Below are 9193 nucleotides of genomic sequence, written 5' to 3'. Positions count from 1 at the left end.
TAGGATAGGGTATTTATGGCAGGGTACATTATAGTAGGGAAGGGTAGATTATAGTAGGGTAGGCTAAAGTAGGGTAGGGTGGATTAGAGTAGGGTATGCTAGTGTAGGGTAGATTAGGGTATGGTAGATTAGAGTCGGGTAGGGTAGGGTAGGGTGGAATTTGGTTGGGTAGAGTAGGGTAGATTAGAGTAGGGTAGGGATGGTAGAGTAGGGTAGGGTAGAGCAGGGTAGGGTAGGGTAGGCTAGAGTAGGGTAGGGTATTTATGGCAGGGTACATTATAGTAGGGAAGGGTAGATTATAGTAGGGTAGGCTAAAGTAGGGTAGGGTGGATTAGAGTAGGGTAGACTAGTGTAGGGTAGATTAGAGTAGGGTAGACTAGGGTAGGATAGATTATAGTAGGGTAGGGTATTTATGGCAGGGTAGATTATAGTAGGGAAGGGTAGATATTAGTAGGGTAGGCTAAAGTAGGGTAGGGTGGATTAGAGTAGGGTAGACTGGGGTAGGATAGATTAGAGTAGGGTAGACTAGGGTAGGGTAGACTAGGGTAGGGTAGATTAGAGTAGGGTAGACTAGGGTAGGGTAGATTAGAGTAGGGTGGGGTAGGGTTGGGTAGAGTAGAGTAGGGTAAGGTAGGGTAGGTTAGGATAGGGTAGATTAGAGTATGGTAGGGTAGGGTGGTAGAGTAGGGTAGGGTAGGGTAGGTTAGAGTAGGGTTGGGTAGGGTAGGTTAGGCATGTTAGGGTAGGGTAGGTTAGGTTAAGGTAGGGTTGGGTAGGGTAGGGTAGGGTAGGTTAGGTTAAGGTAGGGTAGAGTAGGGTAAGTTAGGTTATGGTTAGGGTAGGGTAGCGTAGGTTAGGGTAGGGTGGGTTAGGTTAGGGTAGTGTAGGGTAGGGTTGGGTTGGGTTGGGTAGGGTAGGGTAGGGTAGGTTAGGGTAGGGTAGGGTTGGGTAGGGTAGGTTAGGGTAGAGTAGGGTAGGTTAGAGTAGGGTTGGGTAGGGTAGGGTAGGGTAGGATATGTTAGGGTAGGGTAGGGTAGGTTAAGGTAGGGTAGGGTAGGTTAGGGTAGGGTAGGGTAGGTTAGGTTAGGGTAGGGTGGGTTAGGTTAAGGTAGGGTAGGGTAGGGTAGGGTAGGGTAGGGTAGGGAAGGGTAGGGTAGGGTTGGGTAGGGTAGGTTAGGGTAGGATAGGTTAGAGTAGGGTAGGTTAGGTTAAGGTAGGCTAGGGTAGGGTAGGTTAGGGTAGGGTAGGGTAGGGTAGGGTAGGGTAGGTTAGGTTAAGGTAGGGTAGGTTAGGGTAGGGTAGGGTAGGTTAGGGTAGGGTAGCCAGGTAGGGTAGGGTAGCCAGGTAGGGTAGGGTAGGGTAGGGTAGGGTAGGGTGGGGTAGGGTAGGGTAGGGTAGTTTAGGGTAGGGTAGAGTAGGTTAGGGTAGGGTGGAGTAGGTTAGGGTAGGGTAGGGTAGCCAGGTAGGGTAGGGTAGCCAGGTAGGGTAGGGTTGGGTAGGGTAGGGTAGAGTAGGTTAGGGTAGGGTGGAGTAGGTTAGGGTAGGGTAGGGTAGCCTGTGCTGTCAGTTGCAAGACTCAGTGAAAGGAAACAGAGAAATGTATGAATGACTGAAGAGACAAACAGAGAATGGAGACAATTTGACGAGAGAGAACAACCAATCAGAGGTTTTTTCTCTCCTCCCCCACCCCACCTGACTCCCCCTCAGCCAATCAGAGCATCCTCCTCTCCTCCCCCTACCCCTCCCTGCCTCCCCCATGCTAGTTGTTACCAGGTCAGTGTGCTGCCTCTAGCCTAGCAGTAATCTATTTCATTGGGTCAGTGTGTCTCTCGCTCAACGCGCCTAACTGGCTGCCTGGGCCAACGTGGTTGCTAGGGAGCTCGGCCAATCAGAGCGAGAAGGAAGCTGGTTGGTGGTTTCTAGGCAGGATTCAAGTGCTGAGGATATTTTGGCGGGAGAGCGAGGGAGGGAGAGAGGAGGCGAGGAGGGGGGGTGGGGGGTGGCTTCGGGGTGAAGTGGAGCATGTGATCGTGTGTGTGTGTGTGTGTGTGTGTGTGTGTGTGTGTGTGTGTGTGTGTGTGTGTGTGTGTGTGTGTGTGTGTGTGTGTGTGTGTGTGCGTGTGCGTGTGCGTGTGCGCGTGCGCGTGCGCGTGCGCGTGTGTGTGTGTGTGTGTGTGTGTGTGCTTGTGTGTGTTGCGGCCTGCCTCTTGGCTCTCTCAGCTTTCTGATGCAACTTCTGAATTGTGGCTACTAGGGGACTTTGTTATGTTTTTATTCTGTTCTCGGCAGGAAACGAGAACCAATTGCTGCGCTGTTGCCATCGGAGGCGGGGAGGTTTGTTTTGCTTCCACTCTCATCCTGGATACCTCCCCATCCTCAGTTACCGTAGAAACAGAGCAATTCAGACTCTATTTCCATCCCTCTCTCGTTCTCTCCTTTTCTTTCTTCAATGATTTATCCACACTTTTCTTCTTTTTTTAAAAATCCAGCACCACTTTACACCAACATATCACAGCAGCCAATAGCAGCAGGTTTTCAGGAACTATATGACAACACGCAAAGCTGCAGAAGACAGCTATATATAAGAAGCCTATAGCTGATTTTTTTTTACTGGCTAGCTAGTAAATGAGAGATTTGAGTACAGATTCAGAGTAGAGATGTAGTGGCATGGGTAAGTGAGGGAGGTTTTTTTTCCAACAGCCGATTTGAGTACAGATTCAGAGTAGAGATGTAGTGTCATGGGTTAGTGAGGGAGTTTTTTTTTCCAACAGCCGATTTGAGTACAGATTCAGTTTGGAGATGTATGGCGGATTTGCATTCTACCCAGTCAGATCAGAGTATTTGAAGATTACCAGATAACAAGATTAACTCCTGCCCCCCGTATTTAAACAAATACCCCCACTAGCAGACTCCCAACCACAACTACCTCATACTTACCCCCCCCAAAAAAAAAAAACAGTTCCTCGAAAGTACCCCTTCCCCCTCTATCACCCCCATTCTGACATCATCAATCCACCCAGACACACCCCGAACCCCTTCACACCCCTCTCCACCGACCCCACCCCCTCTTCACACCACCGTCCCCTCCGCTACCAGCTACCTCATACTTAAACAAATACACCGACCCCCACCTCCCTAAAAAAAAAAAGAAGAAAAAAAATAAATCCCTCCCTCCCCTCTCCTTTAACCCCGTCCCCAAATGGACTCCTCTCCAAGCCCCTCCCTCCCCTCTCCTTTAACCCCGTCCCCAAATGGACTCCTCTCCAAGCCCCTCCCTCCCCTCTCCTTTAACCCCGTCCCCAAATGGACTCCTCTCCAAGCCCCTCCCTCCCCTCTCCTTTAACCCCGTCCCCAAATGGACTCCTCTCCAAGCCCCTCCCTCGCCAGCATCGCCCAACCCTCACCCCGAGCCCTAATAACCACCCCCCCCCCCCTTCCAGCCGACTAGTCTTCTACCAACAGTAGGTTCAGTATCACCTGTTTAACAGCACTTGAACAATCTTCTTTTGACACATCAGAATGAAATTACACAAGACTACGGGTGTTACTGACACCACTGACCTTATTAAAAGAGCCTTTGGGGAAAAACAAGTGTTTTCAAAAATAAATCTAGATTTAAATTAAGGTAGGAATTACCGTTAAGGTTAGGTTAATGAATGAGGGTTAGGATAAGGTTGAAGACACACACACACACACACACTAGGTTCATGAATGAGGGTTAGGATCAGGTTGAAGACACACACACAGACAGAGACACACACACACACACACACACACACACACACACACACACACACACACACACACACACACACACACACACACACACACACTAGGTTCATGAATGAGGGTTAGGATCAGGTTGAAGACACACACACAGACAGAGACACACACACACACACACACAGACATACATACACACACACACACAGACACACACACACACAGACAGAAAGAACATTGAGAAATAATAGAAAAGTGAAACAAGTATTAATTAATACACAGGTGTCACGTCTGACCTTAGTTATTTTAATATGTCTTTGTTTTAGTATTGGTCAGGGCGTGAGTTGGGGTGGGTTGTCTATGTTCCTTTTTCTATGTTTTGGGATTTCTGTGTTTGGCCTGGTGTGGTTTTCAATCACAGGCAGCTGTTTATCGTTGTCCCTGATTGACAACCATCCTTAGGTAGCCTGGTTGTCCCTGATTGAGAACCATACTTAGGTAGCCTGGTTGTCCCTGATCGAGAACCATACTTAGGTAGCCTGGTTGTCCCTGATCGAGAACCATACTTAGGTAGCCTGGTTGTCCCTGATTGAGAACCATACTTAGGTAGCCTGGTTGTCCCTGATCGAGAACCATACTTAGGTAGCCTGGTTGTCCCTGATTGAGAACCATACTTAGGTAGCCTGGTTGTCCCTGATTGAGAACCATACTTAGGTAGCCTGGTTGTCCCTGATCGAGAACCATATTTAGGTAGCCTGGTTGTCCCTGATTGAGAACCATACTTAGGTAGCCTGGTTGTCCCTGATTGAGAACCATACTTAGGTAGCCTGGTTGTCCCTGATCGAGAACCATACTTAGGTAGCCTGGTTGTCCCTGATTGAGAACCATACTTAGGTAGCCTGGTTGTCCCTGATTGAGAACCATACTTAGGTAGCCTGGTTGTCCCTGATCGAGAACCATATTTAGGTAGCCTGGTTGTCCCTGATTGAGAACCATACTTAGGTAGCCTGGTTGTCCCTGATTGAGAACCATACTTAGGTAGCCTGGTTGTCCCTGATTGAGAACCATACTTAGGTAGCCTGGTTGTCCCTGATCGAGAACCATATTTAGGTAGCCTGGTTGTCCCTGATTGAGAACCATACTTAGGTAGCCTGGTTGTCCCTGATTGAGAACCATCCTTAGGTAGCCTGGTTGTCCCTGATTGAGAACCATACTTAGGTAGCCTGGTTGTCCCTGATTGAGAACCATCCTTAGGTAGCCTGGTTGTCCCTGATTGAGAACCATCCTTAGGGAGCCTGGTTGTCCCTGATTGAGAACAATGAGTAACGATAACTAGGCTGTATACACTGGGTACCAGTACTGAGTAATGATAACTAGGCTGTATACACAGGGTTTCCAGTACTGAGTCAATGGGGTACGAGGTAGTTGAGGTTGATATGTACATATAACTAGGCTGTATACACAGGGTACCAGTACTAAGTGGATATGCTGGGGTACAAGGTAATAACTAGGCTTTATACAAGGGGTACCAGTACTGAGTCAATGGGGTACGAGGTAGTTGAGGTAGATATGTACATATAACTAGGAATAAAATGACACATAATAAACAGTAGCAGATGAGTCCGTAAAAAGGTTGTTCAAAAATAGTCAATACAGGTATTCGGGGTTGCTATTCAATCCCTCTTTGTGCGTCAAATAAAAACAAAGTGGCCAGCAAACATTTCAACAGCTTACATTTCATGTTGACTTTGAGTGAAATACAAGCCTGATTAATATAAGAGTTCACCTTATTGGTCAATTACACATGAGGTCCAATCGAAATGTAACTTCTGCTTTTAACCCCCCCGGAAAGACACACATACACATACAGTATAACAGTGTATCTACCCTGCTGAGATATCTATGTTTTACAGACTTTGGTGAAAATGTTATGATTGTGCAAACGACCACCTAACCTGCTCTCCCAAATTAGCGTGGGGTCTTGGAGGATAGGAAAGGGGTGGGGGAGGACTGCTAGCTAAATAGCAGGAGTCAAACAAGGATGAGGGGCTGGGGAGTGTTGTTTGCTTGTCCTGTTGTCTCCCATATACTGCCTGTTGTAAACCATGCTCCAGAATTTTACGAAAAGTTCAGAAAATCACTCTTCACACATCAGCAGATGTAAGCTACCAAAGGGGGAGTGAGGGAGTTAACTGAGGGGTGAGGGAGTTAACTGAGGGGTGAGGGAGTTAACTGAGGGGTGAGGGAGTTAACTGAGGGGTGAGGGAGTTAACTGAGGGGTGAGGGAGTTAACTGAGGGGTGAGGGAGTTAACTGAGGGGTGAGGGAGTTAACTGAGGGGTGAGGGAGTTAACTGAGGGGTGAGGGAGTTAACGGAGTTAACTGAGGGGTGAGGGAGTTAACTGTGGGGTGAAGGAGTTAACTGAGGGGTGAGGGAGTTAACTGAGGGGTGAGGGATTTCACTACTACTGTGGAATAGGGATACTTGTCCAATTAATTATTTTATTGTACTATTTGACTTGCAGTCTGTTGTGCCTGTATCTGTCTGTTGTGCCTGTATCTGTCTGTTGTGCCTGTATCTGTTTGTTGTGCCTGTATCTGTCTGTTGAGCCTGTCTGTTGAGCCTGTATCTGTCTGTTGTGCCTGTATCTGTTTGTTGTGCCTGTATCTGTTTGTTGTGCCTGTATCTGTCTGTTGTGCCTGTATCTGTCTGTTGTGCCTGTATCTGTCTGTTGTGCCTGTATCTGTCTGTTGTGCCTGTATCTGTCTGTTGTGCCTGTATCTGTCTGTTGTGCCTGTATCTGTCTGTTGTGCCTGTATCTGTCTGTTGTGCCTGTATCTGTTTGTTGTGCCTGTATCTGTCTGTTGTGCCTGTATCTGTCTGTTGAGCCTGTTTCTGTCTGTTGAGCCTGTCTGTTGTGCCTGTATCTGTCTGTTGTGCCTGTATCTGTCTGTTGTGCCTGTATCTGTCTGTTGTGCCTGTATCTGTCTGTTGTGCCTGTATCTGTCTGTTGTGCCTGTATCTGTCTGTTGAGCCTGTATCTGTCTGTTGTGCCTGTATCTGTCTGTTGTGCCTGTATCTGTCTGTTGTGCCTGTATCTGTCTGTTGTGCCTGTATCTGTCTGTTGAGCCTGTCTGTTGTGCCTGTATCTGTCTGTTGTGCCTGTATCTGTCGGTTGAGCCTGTCTCTGTCTGCTGTGCCTGTATCTGTCTGTTGTGCCTGTATCTGTTTGTTGTGCCTGTATCTGTTTGTTGTGCCTGTATCTGTCTGTTGTGCCTGTATCTGTTTGTTGTGCCTGTATCTGTTTGTTGTGCCTGTATCTGTTTGTTGTGCCTGTATCTGTTTGTTGTGCCTGTATCTGTTTGTTGTGCCTGTATCTGTCTGTTGAGCCTGTATCTGTCTGTTGAGCCTGTATCTGTCTGTTGAGCCTGTATCTGTCTGTTGTGCCTGTATCTGTCTGTTGAGCCTGTTTCTGTCTGTTGAGCCTGTCTGTTGAGCCTGTATCTGTCTGTTGTGCCTGTATCCGTCTGTTGTGCCTGTATCTGTCTGTTGTGCCTGTATCCGTCTGTTGAGCCTGTATCTGTCTGTTGTGCCTGTATCTGTCTGTTGAGCCTGTATCTGTCGGTTGTGCCTGTATCTGTCTGTTGAGCCTGTATCTGTTTGTTGGGCCTGTCTGTTGTTCCTGTATCTGTCGGTTGTGCCTGTATCTGTCTGTTGAGCCTGTCTGTTGTGCCTGTATCTGTCTGTTGTGCCTGTATCTGTCTGTTGAGCCTGTTTCTGTCTGTTGAGCCTGTATCTGTCTGTTGTGCCTGTATCTGTCTGTTGTGCCTGTATCTGTTTGTTGTGCCTGTATCTGTCTGTTGAGCCTGTATCTGTCTGTTGTGCCTGTATCTGTCTGTTGTGCCTGTATCTGTCTGTTGTGCCTGTATCTGTCTGTTGTGCCTGTATCTGTCTGTTGTGCCTGTATCTGTCTGTTGAGCCTGTTTCTGTCTGTTGAGCCTGTATCTGTCTGTTGTGCCTGTATCTGTCTGTTGAGCCTGTCTGTTGTGCCTGTATCTGTCTGTTGAGCCTGTCTGTTGAACGTGTTTCTGTCTGTTGAGCCTGTCTGTTGTGCCTGTATCTGTCTGTTGAGCCTGTCTGTTGTGCCTGTATCTGTCAGTTGTGCCTGTCTGTTGAGCCTGTATCTGTCTGTTGAGCCTGTCTGTTGAGCCTGTATCTGTCTGTTGAGCCTGTCTGTTGAGCCTGTATCTGTCTGTTGAGCCTGTCTGTTGTGCCTGTATCTGTCTGTTGAGCCTGTATCTGTCTGTTGTGCCTGTCTGTTGAGCCTGTATCTGTCTGTTGAGCCTGTCTGTTGTGCCTGTATCTGTCTGTTGAGCATGTCTGTTGTGCCTGTATCTGTCTGTTGAGCCTGTCTGTTGAGCCTGTCTGGTGTGCCTGTATCTGTCTGTTGAGCCTGTATCTGTCTGTTGAGCCTGTCTGTTGAGCCTGTCTGTTGAGCCTGTATCTGTCTGTTGAGCCTGTATCTGTCTGTTGAGCCTGTCTGTTGAGCCTGTATCTGTCTGTTGAGCCTGTATCTGTCAGTTGAGCCTATCTGTTGAGCCCGTATCTGTCAGTTGAGCCTGTCTGTTGTGCCTGTATCTGTCAGTTGAGCCTGTCTGTTGAGCCTGTATCTGTCTGTTGAGCCTGTCTGTTGAGCCTGTATCTGTCTGTTGTGCCTGTCTGTTGAGCCTGTATCTGTCTGTTGAGCCTGTATCTGTCTGTTGTGCCTGTCTGCCTCACAATAACACATTGTCACTTGTGTCCACCCACACTGCAGATCAGTCAGTGATACAATGGTAGTATTAGATCACCAGTATTGTCCCAGTATTATTGTCCCATTTGGAATGATGCCATGGCATCTACACTACAACACACACACACACACACACACACACACACACACACACACACACACACACACACACACACACACACACACACACACACACACACACACACACACACACACACACACACACACACACACACACACACACACACACACACACACACACACTGCGACCCTCCTCCCTGCAGCTAGCCAGAGTCACCAGGCAGGGTTGTTGTTTGTGCCTCTGTCATTGCAGATCCATCAGAAGAGGACACACACACACACAGTGAACAGGGCTCAGGGCAGTGACTGTAAAATGGTACAGAGTTTGTTTTTGCCACAGCAGGCGGACTCAAAATGTACTGCTTATATATGGCAGGATAACCCCACAGGCAGGGCAGCATCTGATGGAGAATGACTCATGTTGTTGGTACCAGGAGAGCAAGATGCTGTGTTCAGGTCTCTGTGTTGCTTACTACTGTAGTATGAGGCTGGTGCACACACACAAACACGCACACACACAAGTAATGATTTCAATGTACTTGCGCATGTGACAATAAATCTTGAAACACACACACAAAACACATGTTGGTATATAGG

Source organism: Oncorhynchus keta, chromosome 8, assembly GCF_023373465.1.
Source record: "Oncorhynchus keta strain PuntledgeMale-10-30-2019 chromosome 8, Oket_V2, whole genome shotgun sequence".
NCBI classification, from domain to species: Eukaryota; Metazoa; Chordata; class Actinopteri; order Salmoniformes; family Salmonidae; genus Oncorhynchus; species Oncorhynchus keta.
The sequence above is the reverse complement of the archived record's forward strand: the minus strand, read 5'-3'. Positions refer to the sequence as shown.